The sequence below is a fragment of the Drosophila ananassae genome, chromosome XL (genome assembly GCF_017639315.1).
Source record: "Drosophila ananassae strain 14024-0371.13 chromosome XL, ASM1763931v2, whole genome shotgun sequence".
In the NCBI taxonomy this organism is placed as follows: Eukaryota; Metazoa; Arthropoda; class Insecta; order Diptera; family Drosophilidae; genus Drosophila; species Drosophila ananassae.
In genome coordinates, this window is record NC_057931.1 from 13,564,632 (window position 1) to 13,585,240 (window position 20,609).

At 38.7% G+C, this 20,609-nt stretch overlaps 1 long non-coding RNA gene across 1 annotated transcript; it reads right to left on the reverse strand.

The window, feature by feature from the left end:
• Positions 1 to 14,350: 14,350 nt before the first annotated feature.
• On the reverse strand, positions 14,351 to 15,283 carry LOC116655341. Its single transcript, XR_004310464.2, has 2 exons — positions 14,630 to 15,283; positions 14,351 to 14,578 (listed from the first exon to the last, which is right to left on the reverse strand). It is a non-coding gene; the product is annotated as an uncharacterized LOC116655341 (long non-coding RNA).
• Between the last annotated feature and the right edge of the window lie 5,326 nt (positions 15,284 to 20,609).

Consider the following 20,609-nt stretch of genomic DNA (forward strand, 5'->3'; position numbering starts at 1 on the left):
GGGGAAAAACTAGTGCCGGCTGATGAATGCGCTGATAGAAGAACCATAGAGCCGGACCGCTTGATGGCACTCCCTTGGCCAATTACTTCTGCCAGCACCTGTATATCGTGCAGAGCACACACATGCAGATCCGAAGGACTATCGTCCTGCTGGCTCCTGCTGATGCCACTGCTCCTGCTGAGTGCGAAATATGAGCGGCATTAAAAATTAGTCCAAAGTACTGCTAAGTGCGGAAGCAGCCGCGACAAACTATCAGCGACAACTAGAAAAACGGCAGTCTGGAGTTTAGTCGGTCCAAGGATGAGCAGGAACGACTTAATAATGTCCTCGAAAATAAATTGAATTTTTATTTTCAAAAAAATTGTCTCAAAAACCCGAAAATTATAATTTTTAAACACTGACTTTGGAGTAGATTTCTATTAATTTTTATCATCTAGTTTAAAAAATAAATATGAAAAATGTAGAATAAAAGCCACCTACCACTACCTATTTTTGTTTAAATATTTAACAAAAATCCTCTCTTGGCTACCTATATTGTCCAGTGTCCTTTTCCGAGCGCAAAAAAAGAGATATTCCTTATTTTTTTGAAGACTATAACTTAATGAGATGAAAATCCGGGACTTGGTCCGTATTTGTAGGTATTATCCCCCAAGATTTGTGGCTACCCGGGGGCTACCCTCTACAGTTGCCTGTGTAAGTATATTAACTCAAACAACGCTCTACAAATACACACACACACACACACACACACAAGTAGCGCAGCGAAGCTGGTGTGCCATATTTTTAGTGTCCAGTTGTGGGCCCGGACCCGGGCCCTTCCGCTCTCACCCCCTTTGGCCGGAAGGTACGCCCCTGTTGTTGCCTCGCGCTGTTTTTCGTGCGTGGGTAGCTTTTAGTAGTTGCCCCTCTTCCCGGGGCAACTAGTTTTGTTGGTTGAAAATTTTAATGCCACATTTAGTGCCGGCGACAATGCTGACATTGTGTCTTCCACACCCCTCCACCTACGCCCCTGTGCGGAGCTTAAAGCACCAGAGACTCGCATTTTTTATTTTTATTTTTTTGATACCCGGTACTTGTGGAGTATACTATATTATTGTATTTTATTTTTTTTTTTCTTAACTGCTGACTGCTAAAAATGGCTTCGAATCTTTAGAATTATTTTTAAAAATGGAAGTACCGGGTATCAGATAGTCCAAAACCCATGCACCCGGCCCCCTTTTGTTTTCTTCTCTTTGGCTTAGTTCTGGCTTGTTTCTATTCCGCTTTAGTCTCTGTTTCGGACGGTAAAGGATACCCAATTGAGGCAGCAATCGACGTTGCCATATGCCACCCAAATATGAGCAGTTGCATCCACAGGGGCAGCACCGCTGGCAGCACTGGCAGGAGGATAGCTGGCCTGGCCTCTGTTTGTGTCCAGTCCATTGGCTTTAGCATAATTGGCAAGTTGTATCCATTGGTAATGGTAGTTGGAGAAATAGGACTCTGCCGGGACTCTGCCGGGATGGGGAGTGGGTTTTCAGGCCAAATGGAAAATACAAAACGAAAATCGCTTAAACTGTGCAAACCAATAAATTTAAAGCAGCTTAAGCGACGAGCGCAAAAACAATAAAAAATTGCACTTGGCCCGGGGCGAGAGTCCAGCCAATAAAAAAGGAGAATATAAATAAATAAATGGGCGGGGCGGCAGGACAAAAAGCTACTTTGTCGGGTCGGGTGTCCTCCGAAAAATCGTTGCAATTGCACCATCGACAATGTTGTTGTTATCGTTATCGATAATATACGCAAGTGCGTACATGCACGGACATGTATGTACATGTTCAGGTAAGCATATCTGCTACACTTAAACCACTGCCATACAGACAAAGAAAATGCGTGAGGCAAGTTTTTTATGAATTTCCGGAAAATGATTAAAAAGTACAGGGTATCAATACAGAATAGCAATAAAATATACATTTATTTTAAAACTATAAAACTATTTTTTTTCAGTCTATCATAATAACTTATCTACATAGCCTTCAATTTTACATTTTACACACAATTATAGGATCGGACTTATAGGACTTGGCCTAAAATACAGGTACCCCAAATACGCACACCGGACCCTGGCCTACAATCGTTTTTGACCTTTGTTTTGTGTCTTTCTTTCCTTCCACCCATCCTTTTTTTATGGGCGCCTGTCATGGGTAAAATCTCGTACCCACTCGTACCCTGTGTGCTCGAAAGACACGCGGGTGCCTAGAATACCCGGTGTTCTTCGGCTGCACTCATTGCCATTCTCTGATATGTGCATCACTGTGGACGGCAGTCCACGAGGTGACGACCGAAGAATTTAAAATTTTCTGTAGGCATCCGATCTGAATGAATTATACACCAATCGAAAGGTACTGTTTTAATTAGATAATTTTTGTCCAAAAATAATATTTTTCTTTATTCGCTTTCTACTTCTAAAGACGCGTCATTGGTATCTCAACCGATCCGATCCGATCCGACATTTCTTTCAGAAGTTATTCAAGATATTCGATGTTTACTTTTCCAAATGAAGGCAGTGTGTGTGTTTGTCTGTTTGCACTATTTTTTTTTTCTTGGCAACCCTCAAAAAAATTGGAGTTGTTCGTTACTATCATCATGAGCTACTATTGTTCTACAAGTTAATTACAAAGTTTTTAACTTTATAATCAAGAAAGATATTAAACCTTTTTTAAATCGTGCTTTACACCGTTGAAAATGTTTTTTAAATATGTATTTAAGTTTGTTCAAGACCAAGTGTCTTAATAGTAGAAAAAAAACAAACAATAAAATTAATTTTTTTTTTCAGAAAAAAAATTATTTCTTAAAATTGGCTCATTCGATCTTTTTAATATTGCACGTGGAGAGAGCTCTTGAGATGACGCAACTTTTGATATATCGCTTATATCAGGCAAAATTCGTTAACTCAAGATATAGGACTATAACTCAAGATATAGTCCTATAAGAGGAGCCACCAATTTTGTGCAGCCACCTGTGAAACTTGGTGTTACGTACACATACATACATTTTATTTTATGTATACATACATTATTTTTTTGAACTTGTGCAGGTATGTGTGCAATAAACTTGAAAATATATATCCGTATATATCCTATCCTATAGCTGCCATGTAACTGATTGATAGGAAATGCCATAACTAACTTAACTCCAACATTTTTATTAGAAAATTGAATCGATGGTGAAATTCTCAAAAGGATCGGCCAACTATATACGATCCGATATATATAAAATTATATAAGCTGCTAAATATCTGCGAAGTAAGCTTTCCTTTCTTGTGTTATTATACCCTTGCAGAGGGTATTATAATTTTGGTCAAAAGTGTGCAACGCAGTGAAGGAGACATCTCCGACCCTATAAAGTATATATATTCTTGATCAGGATCACCTCCTGAGTCGATATAAGCATGTCCGTCTGTCCGTCTGTCTGTCTGTCCGTCTGTCCGTCTGTCTGTCGGTTTCTACGCAAACTAGTCTCTCAGTTTTAGAGCTATCGAGTTGAAACTTGGCACACAGCCTTCTTTTCCTTGCAGGTAGTACATAAGTCGGAACGGCCGGGATCGGTCGACTATATCTTATAGCTGCCATATAACTGATTGATCGGAAATGCCTAAACTTCGTTGTTTTTTAAGATAGAGGGTTGGGACTTTCCACACATGTTATATTTGACCAACATATCTTATGTACAAAATTTCATAAGGATCGGCCAACTATATCCTATAGCTGTCATACAACGATCGGAATTGGCATAACTTTGGTGTTTTTTAAGTTAGAAAGATGGGACTTGGTACAGATTCTATTTTGGACAAAATAATCTGATTAGCCAAATTTCATAAGGATCGGCCAACTATATACGATCCGCTATGTATCTAATGATATAAAATTCGTGGCGCCACCTAGCGGACTGCGACTGAACTGCAAGGGTATATAAACTTCGGCTCCGCCCGAAGTTAGCTTTCCTTTCTTGTTTTTGTATTATTTGGAACTACTTTTAGGTAAATGGTCTAAAACATTATCTTGAATTGACTTAAAATCTGGAACATTATTATAGATATTTTATAAAATGTATCTTAAGATATAGGGTATCTAGCAAGTGCGCTTTTTCTTCTCTAATGCATTCCGCACTTGATAAAAAATCAGTTAGTTTGGCGCTGATTTGACCTTCTTGTAATTGAACGATGTGTCAATTACTCAAATCCAGGACGAATGAAAATGAGCTGTGAAGTGCGACCCATTTCTCTTTGTGTAGGAGAGACGTACATATGTGCGACTGAATGGGATACAGATACTTTGGTGTAGAGCCTGCTTTGGCTTCTGTCTGCCAGTCTGTCCGTCGGCCTGTCTGTCTGAATGGGTCTCCACTTTAGTGGCCCCTTGCCCCACCCCCACCTGCACCCCCCACCCCCACTCTGATTCACTTGCTGCACAAACACAACAAACACCAATTCAACTGCAATTGCATGCAATGCATTTTGCATTTTGGATGCCCCAGACAAACACTCAACGAATCATGCAACCGGAGAATGGGTGGCGGCTGGAGGCAGGCGGCATGGGGCATGGGGCATGGGGCATGACAGCGGCATCTGCTGGCCATGAAATAATCCTTAAAAGACCACAAAACGATTTTATTCAATTAAAATGTCAAAAACGGTGTTTGTTTTCGTTATTTAATGCTATAAATATTTACACTTTTATCTATGCCGCTGATGCTTTTGATTCGCCATTCCCCCCACCCTGCTGCCACTCCCCCTTCTGGCAGGATATCACCCAAAAAATCAGAGAAATAGAGAGAGAGAGAGAGAGAGCTGTCGAGTGCATCAAGTGCCCCTGAATGGATGGAAAAGTGAAAGTTGGGCAGCCGTTGCGGAGGCAACTTTGAAAGTACTCTGTCATGCCGGTTGCCAAAGTAACTTTAATCTGAAAAATCTCTCAAATTAAAGGGCACATTGTCCTTTTTTGCAATTTATTGATAATTGTTTTCAATTCTATTACAGTTATTAAAAGTCGAAGTCGCTTTAAAACTCTCCTAAATCCCGCAAATATCCTTTGTATCCTTTATAGTTTCCCCATCGCCATGAAGTCTCTAATTTGTCAGATTGTTTCTCGGTTTGAAGGCCATAAACATTGCTTACATAATAATTATTATGATTATCATATTGAAAGGGGACTCATGCGGCGGGTGGGAGGTGGGTAGCTGGGGGTGGGCGGCAAAAAATAAGTTGAAGGACATAGGCATGGCCGATAATTTGTTCGTTGCTGTTAGCTGAATATTTTTGGCTTATTGCAAATTTTGGGCACGTACAACTCGTAAAGACTATTTACGATTCTAATAAAAAGTATACCCCAGCTCCGACTACAGAGCCCCTCTTTGGTTGTGTCATCCCTTTTGAAGGAGTAACCAAAGTTGAAGTCCTGCCGGGAGGTCCTTATAATAACGAGCCCGTTACCTCCTTCGCTCTGTGTGAGTGGGTGGGTGTGTGTGTGTGTGTGTGTGGGTGTGTGCATGGAAATTGTTGAATTTGCTGCTAATTAAATTGCCGGCGCTGCTTCAAATTTGCATTCGCTTTTAATAAACTTTGTTGAGAGAGAAGTGGGCGTGGCCCGTGGAGTGTGGGCGATCCTTTTTATTGGGTAGGTAGGTAGCCATAGCCCATCCACCCATCCTCCCTCCAAAATATCCCTGACAAAGACATTTTAGTTTCTCAGTCAGCTTCCCAGCGAGATGGCAGCAAAAAAAAAAAGAATAGAAAAATCCGATCAAATTCCTTGCCCTCATCCTTGAATGTCCTGGAATAGCAACAAATGTGGGGGAATCCCTTCAATGTGGATGTCTCCCTTCCGACTCCGATACGGATTCCGGATTCACCACCATCGGTATCCCACAATTCGTTTTATATTTGCCATTCAATTGTTTTTTATTTTCTGGTATTGCTTTCTTCTGGCACCGCTTTCTCCTCTCTTCTTCTCTCCTCTTTGTTTCGTCGTCCTGTTTTCCTAGTCCTTTCTGCACGGTTTGCATTTTTAAAAGTCACCTCTCACAGCTTATGGGCTATACGGGGTGTACTAGTACCGGACAGCTCTTAAAAAATAAAAAAAAAATACATATTCCAGTAAAAACTATATTTTAATTTAATAGTTTACTAATTAATTTGATAGTTTCTAATAGAAATATATTTTTTAGGCTTTATTTTTTAATATAAAATTATTTTTATTCCTAAATTTGCTTAGATTATCCTTTTGTATCCTTTTCAAAATATTACCTCCATTCGCCCTAAAAAGTATGCTATGTTTTTTTTTCATTTTCAACATGACCATCTTGTCATTCGCTTTATTGCATGAATTTATTTATAATGTCCTTAAGGATACTGGCCAAGTCGTTAGTTAAATTCGGTGCAACTTACGTGCCCCGCTGGCTTGCATTGATTGCCACCTGGCTGCCACCTGCACTGGCGCTTCTTGCCTCCGGCTCCGGTGGCTCCCCTCGTTTTAAATCAATACAACAAATTTCGCGGGTCGCCATGGACTGTTGATGACTGTTGGTGCTCCGACTCCTTTCCCCCCTCGGCCATCTGCTCCTTGTGCCGTTTAAAATGTTCTGAGTAATTAACACGCCGCGTGTGTAACCCCAAATGGTCATACCAGGACGTGGGTGGCCATGGGTCCAAGGGGGGGGCATGGCCATGCCAAATGTGCAGCGTAAGCGCAGCATCAGATAGGGGGGTAAGGAGGGGGACTCACGCACATGCTCAAAAAGTTACACGTCCCCATCGATATGTGAGTGGTGTGTGTGTTGGTAACTTTTATTTATTGATTTAATACTTTTTCAATTTACTGCAAATGGCCAAAGAGTTTCCATTCCATATGTGGGACTATGTCTGTCTATGTGTGTGTGTGTGTGTGTGTGGGAGGAGGTGGGTGTGGGGGGGGCAGGGAGAGGTCATAACTACCTTCCTTTGGCGGAAAACTAATTCTGAACCCGCGAATTCCCTCTCGTTTTCCGCCAACTGTCAACTGCTTCCAAAAGGATTGCCATGATGTCCTTTTGCCCCGGGCTTTGGGCTCATTCGAGGTTTAAATTCTGAAAAAAAACTGAATATTCAAATATTAAAATTTCTAAAAATGAAATATTGAAAGCTAAATTGCTTGTATTTTTTTATAAATGTGTTTTAAAGTTCAAACTATATTGAATTCAATAAAGGTTAAAAGTAATTTTGTAATTTCATAATAATAAGCCCACGAGGCGCATACGTAATATTATATAACTTATACCTCTCATATTACGTCTAGGCCAAAAATAACGTGTTACAAAAAATGGGATTTTGGCTAAAATTCAACTTTCAGTAGCCATAAGTTGGACAATTCTGGGCCGATTTGTTTTTCCGGTTTCCCAACTAAGGGCTTCCTGGAATAGTTATTTTCCTAAAAAACAAAAGCTAGAAAGATTGCTAGAAAAAAATTAGATTTTAGCTACCCATGATGGTAGCTTGGATGAGACTTAATAGCTTTATTAAGAAAGAAATAAAAGATAATATAGTACAGGGAAGGTCAAAAATTAAAGTAAAGATAGTACTAGACGAATAAAAACCTCTTGTATCATAGTTAGAATTTAATTTTTGTGAACTTTTTTTGAATATCTTGCTTATTTATTGTTCTTTAAAAATGTCAAAATATTGCAAATTCATGGCAAATGACGGAAATATTATATAATTTACAAGAATTTAAGAACTGTTTCTTGTTTTTACCAGTATCTGTTAATAATTATATTAATTTTTCGAATAATATTCGAATAATACTTCCGAATATGTTCTTGTATCTTGAAATATTTTTGCTGGAGCTGCGAATAATTATGCGGATTCTTCGAATCATTTTCCAGATAACCCGAGTTTGTTTAATTGTTTGCATTCTTGAATATGATACAAATAAAATAAATAAAAATTAGGTAGTGCTTAAATTTAATATATTCAGTATTCGTTGAGAAAAATATTTTTCTCATATTCTTAGACATGGAATCAAAATTGATTTATCTTACATATCAGCAACCACATCACTGGTTTTAAAAAAGACATATTATTAGAAATTTGATAATTTAATTTTCAACTTTCACTTAAGTTATATAAACTTGGGCTCAGCCAGAAGTTAACTTTCCTTTCTTGTTTTAATCAATTTTAGTCACTGATAACTCTATTGGGGAAACATTGTTGGGATGAGGACTACAGGGTATAATACATTCGAAAACCCCCTTTCTTGTTTTCCCGTAAATTGTAGTTTTGGGTTGCTTTTCAATGATACTTTATAATTGGCTAGGCCGGGTGGTCGGGTTGAAAGGCATCTTCATGGACCAGCGGATGCTTGACCAGGAACGGAAGTACCGTGACGCCGGCACGTCCTTGTCCGTAACCTTGTCCTTGGACAGGACCTACCCGGAAAAGCGCGTGAAAAGCTGGGCTGGGCCGTCGAGTAACGGAAAATGGTAAACATTCAATGAAGCGAAATTGATTTGATTCAATTTAAAAGTTGAAAGCGTTCTCTCCCAATGATAACAACAACAACAACAACATTAATAAACAACAAGAAGCGTATCAACAACAACTACAATAAAGTAACAATAAAAAATATACATATATAAGGACATGGAAAGCTGAACTGGTTAAAGGACCTGGAAAAAAACAAGTCCTGGAGTACGGTTGGGCATTGAAATTTGATTAATTCGCGTATAAAAAAATAAGGACAATTGTTTACGCTGTGATTCCTCGCGCATTGTATTGCAAATTGAAGATGCAACTTACAGATTGCTTGCAGCAGGCCAACCACTCACACACACACACACAGACAGCCACAGATACAGACACAAACAGACACACATACAATCCTTAACATGTTGCCATTTAAGGACAATGGGCAGATAGGGCAAACATGGGAACTGAAAGGGTCAAAAATGGGGTGGGGCATACCTAACAGTAAGGACTTGAAGGACTTGAAAATATTAAAATTATTGCATACTATTAGTGTAATATTTTACTTAAATTAATTTATTTTAGAGTACTTGTTTTTTACTAGTAGCGACTATCTCATAGTTTAAAGATACAATATATAAGAAGATTGTGTCTAATAACTTTTCTCTCTAAATCAAATTTAAAAAATTTTTAAAAAGAAAAAAAAGTCTAACAAGAAAGGAAAGCTAACTTCGAGCGGAGCCGAAGTTTATATACCCTTGCAGTTCAGTCACAGTCCGCTAGGTGGCGCCACGCATCTTATATTATTAGATATGTAGCGGATCGTATATAGTTGGCCGATCCTTATGAAATTTGGCATATCGAATTATTTTGCCAAAAGAGTAATCTGTACCAAATCCCATCTTTCTAACTTAAAAAACACCAAAGTTATGCCAATTTCGATCGTTCTATGACAGCTATAGGATATAGTCGGCCGATCCTTATGAAATTTTGCACACAAGATTTTTTGGTCAAATATAACATGTGTGGAAAGTCCCAACCCTCTAACTTAAAAAACACCAAAGTTATGGCATTTCCGATCAATCAGTTATATGGCAGCTATAGGATATAGTCGACCGATCCCGGCCGTTCCGACTTATATACTGCCTGCAAAGGAAAGAAGGGTGTGTGCAAAGTTTCAACTCGATAGCTTTAAAACTGAGAGACTAGTTTGCGTAGAAACGGACAGACGGACAGACGGACAGACGGACATGCTCATATCGACTCAGGAGGTGATCCTGATCAAGAATATATATACTTTATAGGGTCGGAGATGTCTCCTTCACTGCGTTGCACACTTTTGACCAAAATTATAATACCCTCTGCAAGGGTATAAAAAGAACCCTTTCTTATATACTTTATACCAGAGGTACCGGGTATCATATCGCTTATCTTAGAAAAGTAATTATCTACAGATAATTAAGATAACTACCAGGTATATTAAAAATAAAATATAATTAAGACAAGTACAAAGGATCTTAGAATAAAGTTTGGTCCTTTTCGCAACTCATTCCACAATAAAAGTGAGACTTAATTAATATCTTTTATTTTATAGAATTTCTTTACTCCAGCTGCATCTGCAGCTGCATCATAGCGAGTTTCCACTGTTTTGCAGTTGAAATTGCCTTCAGGTGTACAATCTCGAGGAATCTGACAGGTCATGCCAAGATACAAGCTCGGACGTTCCTCCGCACAAAGGACCCATACCAGTGGGTGTGTGTGGCGATGGCATTAGCGGATGATGTTCTATCAATTGGGGGCTGGGCCCCGCGGTAAGGCGAGTGCGGTGAAAGGACAATGGGCGGAGATCTGCAGATGCCTGGTCGGGAGTTCAATGGAAATATTCAAGCTCTCCCTGGACTCCCAGGACTCCCTGCACCATCTATTCAATTCCCCATGCTCCTTGTTCTTATGCACTGTCAACAGCATCTTTTGAGGGCAGAGTCGGCAATTAAGGGGGCTCATCGGGGTGATATTCACATCCGGTAGAAAGGAAAAATAATAATCAGTTGTTTCCGGTTTGCAATATGCACTTTTGATGATCAGGTCCTGCTTATACTCTTGTCCCAAATTTATGAAATAAATAATAAATAAATCGATGTACTAGTTAGCCCCGTCGCCTGACTCCTTTGAGTTCCAAGTTTCGCGAGTGTGTCTGAGGGAATTGGTCGTATTTCACTTGACCATTATCCGTTGTTCTCGGCAGATGGGGACGATTTGCAGGCAGGCCAGGGGCGTCACGTAAGGGGGCGGCCAGGTAGCGTTAACATAAATCAAAGCTTGAAGCTCAAAAGCGAGCGACAGGCGCAGAGACACTGTGAAAAGGACTTCCACACACACACACACAAACACACACAGGAGCTGCATCATTGTGACACGGACCGCAGGGGATTGGGACAAAAGGGAGACGAAGACAGAGGCAGGAAGCGGCAACGGAAACGGGGCATGGGTAGAGCGGAAATGCCGCCTGACACACTTCCAGATGCATTTTGGCACGTGCACTTGAAAAGCCAAGACGACGACGAGGACGAGGACGAACTCCGGAGTTGTCACAGTGCTCTGCCGGCTTTGAGGAAAATTAGACAGAGCATAACCAAAAGCATCACCATCGCCAGGATAAAGGGTAAGGGGAACGGGGAACGGGGAACGGGGAACGGGTAAGGAAGAACGCCTCGCGTCATTGCCAGTCATATCCTGCGGGGATAAGCGCACTTTATGCAAAACGCACAACTTTTTTCCTTTCATTCTTTCTTTTTTGCTTCTCACTATCGTTTCTTCCAGGCCCGTTTCATCTCACACTCCACACACTGGGAAAAATTATGGCACAGTCTGAGTATATCTCTATAATTATACTTATCTATAAGTATCACTAGCTTTCTCTTTATTTCGAACTTCTTAAGAACTTTGCTTTGAAAAATAGAAAGGTTTAAAATATTAAATAAAATTGCGGGATGAGTACCTGCTATGCATAGTTGAAAAATTGTTTTAAAAAAATATTTTTTGCAAATTTTAAATCTTTCAAACTATTATATAGAAGTTGAAACTATTTTTTCAAGATTTTCATGTTGAATTTGTTTATAAATCTTTTAGAAACATAGTTTTTATCCATTATATCCATTATATAAAAAGGTATTTTAGATTCTTTTTATTTAAAAATATTGATTTTTAAATATATTATTTTCAGAGATCTTTCAGTTCTTCCCAGAAATCAGTTTATCTACAGATTTTTATTTTGTTGTATATTGAAAAAATGTATTTTTTAGGTATATATTATATATGTATAAAGTAAGCTCAGTATGAAATATTTGCTTAAAATATTATCTACAGTACTGAATAAAAAATAAAGAATATAGAAACTATATACAATAACAAAATATTTACAATAAAAAAGAGTTAATTTTCCATTTCCCTTTTTTTTGTAAAAATGCAATTGAAGTTATTAATTTTCAAGACCCACTTTATTTTTCTTGCAGTGCAGATGTCTTTCGGGCCGTGACAGGCGAGAAAGGCGTAAACAGCTCGTGATTTAGCTTTAGCTTTGCATTTGGGTCTGGGCTTGGGCTTGAGCCTGGGCTTGGGTTTGGGTTTGGGTTTGGGTTCGAGCTTGGGGCTCGGATGCAGATTCGGGTTCGGTATCGGGTTGGGCTTGGGATGTGTCCTTGTTATGTCGCTGACAATGCCTCGAAGATGATGGCTTTCAGCGGAGATTTGAAGGAGGATGGCCGAGGAAGAGGAGGAGGAGGAGGAGGAGGCAGTAAAAGGCACAAAGGCGACACGGAGAACAACGGTAAAAGCGATGGGAATTGATTGAAAAGTGGCAAAAACGGAGGCGACACACACAGGATGCTAGGAGCTAGCTGGAAAATTAAGATATACGATCACCGGCCCCACCACACCACACCCCACCTCACCCCACCACTCTCCCCTGCGATTTGATTATGCTAATGAAACAACAAGCCCATAAAACTGAAAAGAAGCTGCCAGAAATAAAAATAAAACTATGCCAATGTCAATGCCAATTTCCATTCACACGCACGCACATTTTCCTCCTTTTTTTGGCCTTTTCACAGGAGTATGGGCAGGGGAGAGGTGCAAAGTGTCCTGAATGAAATGGAAATGAGAAAGGTTCGAGGGGTCGAGGGGCTATAAAAAGGAAGAAATAGGCATCGCTTACCGAAACGGCCTATGGGAATATCTGATGCTCTAAAGGGCTTCCCCTGAAAATAGAAAAAGCCTGAATCTATTAAAAATACATTAAAAGAGGTCTTAATTAAATAAAGGAAAATAAAGAAATACTTTCTAAGCTTTAAAAAAATATTCTCTATATTTAAAGTATAGCAAAGACCTTACTTACTTACTAAAGAAAGAAATAATATATATTATTTTTAGTTTTTATTTAAATATATATCAAATATATTTTACTTTTTTAATGTACATTTTTCATTTCAAAATCTTTTTCAAAATCAAGCATAAAATAAAATCTAAAAGACAATTCTTGCTCCTATAACCCTCCTTTTTAAAGCACGTTTTCCTAAAATTTTCTTTAAAAATAATTATGGAAAAAGTCTTGCAAAAAATACGCAAAAACAAGCTTAAATATATTTATTTAAAATATTTAAAGAACTTATTTTAGTTAGAGTATTTTAGGGCAGTGCACAGAAAACAAATAAGCTGACCAAATCAAGCAAATTACATGCAGCACAGCGGCGACACCTATTTGAACGTTTATAACACGGACCCCGACTCCCCGGGAAACTTTATGTGCCCAAGGAGCATCCGGAAAACGAAAGGCAAAAGGGACGAAGGAATGCAAGATGCAGGCCAAATATGCAATCGCAGGCGGAATGAAGATGGTCGGAAAAGTCGGAAAATTTTAGCTTGGGGGGGAATTCTCTTTCGATGGCCACAGTCTCACTTATGGGACACTTTATTCCTTTAACTCTTTTTTGTCCTTTTTGGCTTTTACTCTATAATTGAATTTTGGGTAGATTAAATTATATATATGATATTATACCTACCTATATTAAAGGAATTATCCGTATGGCTGCGGAAAACTTTATATTAAAGCTGTTCCTGGTAAAGGGCTCTTACAGGTTCTACAAACTTTCTTGTTATATAAATTAAATACTTATTACTAAATTATTTATATTTTTTAATGCTCGCATTAATAATACAAACAAAAATACAAAAACAAAATTAATAATACAAACTACGTGAGTTTTTGACTTTGTTTAAATCCAAAAACTTCTACATTTTATTTAAGTTAAGTAAATAACCCGACTACCGCGACTGTAAGGTATTTATTTTTTCCATTTTAAATTATTTTACCATAAAAACATTTTTTTTATGGTAAAATTGAAGGCATTTTAGGCAAAATTTAGTTTACCGTTTACCAGTTTTTATTGTTTCAGTATTGTTTAAGTTTTATTTTTAAAACTATTTTCTACAAACAAATTTAAATTAAAACATTAAAACAAACGTACGACATTTTTAATTTACTCCGCATTTTAATATATATATATTTATAATATATTTAATAATAAAGCCTCACTCCTTTTTATCATGCTTTTCATTTAAAATTTTTATTAGTCGCCTATCTTTTTTCTTATGTTTCATTTTTATTCCCTTCCAAAAGGAATTATAATCCTTATCCAAAGCATGCAAGGCAGTGAAGAAGACTTATCCGTCCTTACAGAGTATATATTTCTATTCCTTATCAGCATCACCCCCTAATTCGATATAAGCATGACCGTCTAACCATCTTTATGTTTCTACAGGGCTTATTTTATGTATATTTCTATTCAGTTACTTTATATTTTTATAAGGCACAACTCATAATAATTAAAAAGGTTTTAATAAGTGTTAATGCTGAATACATGTGTATATTAAACAGACCCCTAGACAGATTAGAGCAAACGGGGATACAATCCATATCCTTCTTAAAAAATGTAAATTCGTGGCGTCTTGCAATTGTATGGTAAAGTGGGTGGAGATCATCTTCCCTTCTCAGGCATACAATATGATGCCAGGGACGTTATTGCCAAGCGGTTTACATCACTTCTCCTAAAAAAATATTTAAATTAAAAATGTTTTCCGTTAAAAAAGTTTTCTTACGTATATCTTGTATCTATAGCGCATGCATAGCATAATTCCAATGCTAGACTTCAATGCACATCCACATCCAAAAACCCGTACACATTTTCACTCGGACTGTAGTTATGCGAAGAAGCGGGCACTCGATACGCACCCACCCTATGCTGCGACCTTGCTTGAAGACCGGCGGTATGGCTTCGAAGTAGCAGAAGCGATCTGACTGCCGAGGACACTGTCTGGACATGCGAGCAATACCAGATCATCCGTTCGCGTAATTTGAGAATTGCGAAGTGGTAGACCTTTTTCTCGGACTGCGCAGCTATGGGGGTTCCCTTCGAATCTGATGGTAGTGGGGGAGGAGGACTCAACAGGGGCCTGGCTTGTTCCGCATCTCCTTCGAAATTCCCTGGACGGTTCCAGACAAGGTGCTCTGCGCCATATCGACCAGCTAGAAGGCCAGAATCCTATCCACAAACTCACCAATGGACCAGGCTGTCCGGTACGCTTTAGATCCATGTGGGCAGGAACTCAGGGGGGGCCCCACGGGCACCCCCCGAATCACTGAGACGAGTACTTGTTCCGTTGGAGACTGTTATCCGAATGGCTGAAAGGGAATCAGAACACAGGCTTGTAGGCTCTGAAATGTGACATTTAAGTCGATGACGTCTTTGTGGATTGTAATATTTTTTAGTTATGAAAAGCCTGCCTTGTTTAGTAATATTTTTTAATCATTTTCGTTTAAAAAAGATATCTAAGCAACACCTCAAGAGTCCTTATATCCTATACCTGCGATATAGATTCGATCCGATATCTATACTATAAACCGCCTCTGACTGCAAGGGTATATCGAGTTTCGCTCCTCCCTAAGTCAGCTCTCCTTTCCTGTTTATTATTATCCTCCTTAGTTTTACCTTTTATGTCCTCCGCTTTTCTTCGTCCCACCCTACGCCCTTCCTCGCTCTTCTCTCCCTTCTATTTCTGATCTCTTTTGCGTTTTGCATATTTATTGTATAGTTTTGTAGTTTTATCAAGTTAGCTAGTTAAGAGTCAAGATGCCACCGAGTGGCAAGTGGCAAGTGGCAAGCGGCAGGACGGCGAGGGGGAGTCTGCTGCAGGTAGATGAGCACGTGCATGGCGCCATGTCGCCAGCTGCCAAGGTTCTCTCCACCAGCCTCCACCGCCACCGCCCACACGGCTTCTTCTTTTATTAGCTACGTGAAACGGTCACAAAGGGAGGGAGGGGGGAGGTAGGTGGCAAGGATATGGGCGGGTGGTCAGCCTCGTGTGGGAGGAGAAGCTTAAGGCGTGGCAGAACTTGCTAGGCTCTGGCGATAAGACGAGCGTGCTAAAGTTTTATTGCCGCATATTTAAGCTATTAAAAAATTCATGCATAAAATGACACACTAACACACACACACACACTAACACACACACACACTAACACAGCACCCACACACACGCAGCCCAAGGAGCAAGAAAATTAAAAAACGCAGTGGCAAGACGCAGAAAAGGAGTAGGCGGCCGGCGGAGCAGGAGGAGGGCCGGAAATCAGCCAGGAAATAGGAAGTGGAAAGTGGAAAGTGTAAAGTTGAAGCTTAAGTATTCTGCGAATAGCTGCGGATATCCGCTTTAGTGGTATTAGAGCTGCAAGAGCGGATATTCACTGCCGGGACGGATATTTGGGCGAAGAAGATACTTCTACATATTTACAGAATATTTTTTGTTTTCAAGAAGCATAAAGGGAATTCCTTAATGCTCAGACACAGAAGAAATGGTTTTTTCAAAGAGTTTCATAAAAAAAATAATAATAATTATATAGTTTTGGTAATAAAATATTATTATATTACCATTTTTGCAAGCTTACAGAAATATTTGAATTGGGGTTTTAAGTCAAAATTAAAACAATATAGGAGAGCAGCCATGGTATTTTGAAATAGAAAGGAGAAATTAATTGCTTAATTTATTTAAAATTTAACAGAAATACAAGAAGGGCGCAGACCTCATGAGAGCTATGTAACAAGAGCCAAGAGCGCTTAAAAAATACGCTTTCTAAACATCAAAGCACCCATAAGCGTTAAAAAAATTAAGAAAAAGAGACTAGTCCTTATTTGTATAAAAAAAAAGGTTGGCTTTTGTCGAGTTTTTCCACTTTAGGATAACGGCGGTACTCCAAGTTAAAGGATATTTAGCTTGAAGTCGTCTATACAATGTGCAATTTAAGTCCTTTGAAGTACCGATGTTCGGACTTTCGTTAGATCTTCAAGAAACGTCTGAAAAGAATTCTGTAGAGCTTCTCCAGATAATTTTCTTGAGACCTTCAAAATGTAATGAAAGAGGATTGCTACTTCACAGGATTTAAGGTCTAGTTCAATACCTTTTAACATAGCTCTTCCATCCTTTGTTGTTATTTCAAAAATTTTATTTTTTAACAAAAATAATTCAAATAATTCAGTTTTTGGGCCCATTAAAACGATGGGCAGGTTGCATTTATCGAATGTTTGTAGGACTGCAACATGAACATGATTGAATTACAACATGAACTCCCACCAAGCCACACTGCGTATGAGTAATACAACTAGTCACCATCTACATGTTGGCCACAGTGCGTATGAGTAATATGCATAAATAAAGACACAGTATAATTTACGAATATTTGAAATACAAAGCTATAATATTTACAAATAATGCTCTTTTCGATATTAGATTCCACATGTTCGATTTCATTAAACTTCTTCAATTATTGTGGGCCAACATGTCGTATGAGCAATAAACATAGGAAGTCTATTTATTCCCTTACAGACTTTATGCTGCACTGGACTCTAGAGCAGAAAGAACTGTTGAGAAAGGGGCTTCTTTGATTATTTATTTAAAGTTGGCTTAAGTTAGTTGCTAAGTTAGTTGCTGATTCGTCAGATTCTACGGAAAGGCAACACGGGAGAGTATTAATCCGTGACCAGGAAATGCGAGGAAATAGAAAATAAAAAACGGAAAGTAACCATGAATAGTAAGAGAAAGATCTGAAGAGCAATAAGCAAAACGTTTTATGTTAAATACCGCATCGTTATCTCCATGGGGCCCTTTCCCCTGGGTCGGTCCCTGGGTCGGGATCTCGACGAGAACTCGAGTCGAGTGAAGTGAACCGAAATGGAGTGAGGGGGCACGCGGGGCACTGCAAAGGGCTGTGGCAACAAGAGGGTGCAAGTCCGGCATTGGCCCTAGGCGACTGAAATGCTGCAACATTCGCGCGCCGGAATTTCAACTGCAGGGTTCGCTCGAGTTCGCTGAAGTCCTTAGCCCAGTGCAATAATAACTATAATAATCAACATGGCGGGGAAACCAAGAAACACTCACCCACACTCCCACACTCCCACACTCCCACACAGCTGCACATACGCCCAAACACCAACACCAAGTCGGAATTATGTATGTATGTATATGTAGAGGTATACTTAGTATAGCTACCTAGTATAGATGCTCTTTTTGTACCCGATACTCCTTGGGCTCTGGGGTTAGTTGGACTAGGCGGTTATTATGCATCACATAGAGTTCATAGATGGGGAACCATTATTTTGGGGGTATTATGTGATGTATATAGGATGCATTTTTCGAGATTTCCAGTTCAGAAAGAGTTCAAAATCAAACGAACTAAGAACTGAGACTCATATGGTTGGAAAACTTCAAGTACCGGGTATCATTTACCCGGGGCACTTTAGTCGCGATCGTCTAAAGGTGTCAGTAGTGTGTGCATAGAAGACAAAGTACTGCTATAATAGAGTTCAAAGTGCTTAAGTGCCATCAGATACACCTTAAACTACAAAATTTCAAGGCACCAGGCTTCACAGAATCCAAAAACTATAGGTACCGGGTATAACAACTCTAAAGTCTAAATCCTGAAAATACCAGGACACTACTATTGCGAGAGTTGTTAAAAATAAGTTATGTGTACACTGTACATAGAAACAACCCAAAAGGCTCTTGGTATATTAGAGTACCCAATTACAGGATCCCAATTACAGGGTATCACATACACATAGAAACTAGAAAGAGGGTCTATGACATACATAGATGAGAAACCCAATGTGCCAATTTTTAATATAGTCGGAAACTAGCGAATATAAGACATCAATAAATCAAAAACTATGAGTACTGGATAGACTGTAAAGTCTTATACAAGGAAATTATAAATACCGGGTATCATTTTTCCAAAATACTACAGTCGCGAGATGGGTCAGTTCTATATATAAATTTTTTAGAAGACAACAGAAGAATACAGGTATAATTGAGTAAAACACAATTACAATAAGTATATGGTATCATACAGTTGATAGATGATATCTTGTGATATGTATTATCAAAAAATAAAAAGTACCGCGTATGATACACTCCAGAAACTATAGAAACCCAGTATGATGCAGTCGACTAGCCCATTTGGCCGCCCCTCCTTGCTCCTTTATTTTTGTGTTGTTGAATTTTCTTCATTTAATTTTCTTAATTTTATACACGCATTTATTTTTTGCCTTGGCTTGTTGTTTGCTTTTGATGTTGTTATTGCTGCTGCTGCTGCTGCGGCTTCTTTATCCCTTCGCTGTTTTTACGCAGTTTTGTATTTATTGCACGGCAGGCCCTCCCCGGCAGCCAGCCACTGTCGCCCTTCGCGGCTCCGCCCCTGCAGCTTTTTAGTATTCATTAAACTGCATAATTATACAATAAGTGCAGTGCCTTCCGCCCCCCGATGCCGCGCATTCCACTCGCTGCCACTGCCACGCCCCCTCCTCCCCCATTAAATGCATATGTATGCGTGTGTATCTTTGATGTGGCTTTCATTTGTGTGTGAGAGTGTGCTTGGTGTGTGATATAATCGAAGGAATAATACGTGAATTATGTACAGAGAGAATAACTGTTAATTAGGTTGTATGTTCATAGTTGGGTCTAATAGTTTCTAGGACATACGATACTCGGTACTGTTATTTTTTTGAAAATATCACGAAAAGGACTTGTACTGTATGGTAATTTTAACTGTATGATAATTGCATTTTATTTATTAGTCAGAGAGTATGTGATATCCGGTACATATATAGTTTCTAGAGTTGTGCTCTATTTGAACATGATCCTTTCTCCTTACTAAATCCGATAAATAAATCTTATAAAAGGCATATATTCTCAATCAAATGCTTTTCTCCAAAAGTCACCATTTTGTGACTTTAGTATTCCAATTCAAACTTTTTATCTGAGAAATTCTCTTCATCCTCGCAATCTTTTTTCCCTATGCACTCGGATCTTTCACACTATTCGTGCCGTACGGTAGACGGCAGCGCCAGTTAGGAAGGGAGGTGGAAATTAAAGATACCCAGTCGGACTTTTCGGTGCTAGCAGCGTTTCGGTGCATTCCGGCAGGCATCTTTCGTACCTTGTTCTCACCCACCCCGAGTTGAGAGAGGAAATTTGTTCTCTCAACATAGATTTTGCTCTCAAAAAACTGGACTTAGAAAATTTTCGTCTCGCTTGGGACTTAGAAAAATTTATGCGTGGGACTTTTAACTTAGAAAAAATTATTTCATGAACAATTCAACGTATATTATTTAAGTTTACCAATTTATGTTCTATAATAATTTTATTGAAGTACAAAATTTAAACATAGCTCAATATTTAATGAAATGATGATTATTTATATAAGGAATATTTTTTTTACATTAACTGAGGGCAGCAAAAAAATAATCCCGCGTAATTAGTGTGCGTTTTGTGCAGCGTTTTTATGCTAAATCAACCCAAATCGAAACGGTCACATAGGGTTGTTCGTAGTCCGTCGCATTGGTTTATTATTGTGAAATGGTAAGTTTACTGCTCTGTTCATTCAATTATTCCTATTTTATTGTGTTGATAATGATGAATAAACGTTATTTTATTAAACAAATATTTTCAGTTCTGGCTGTACTAGAAATTTGGACGTCTCAATATTTTTATTTGTATGAATCTTAAATAATTTGTTTTTCTTTTTAATTTA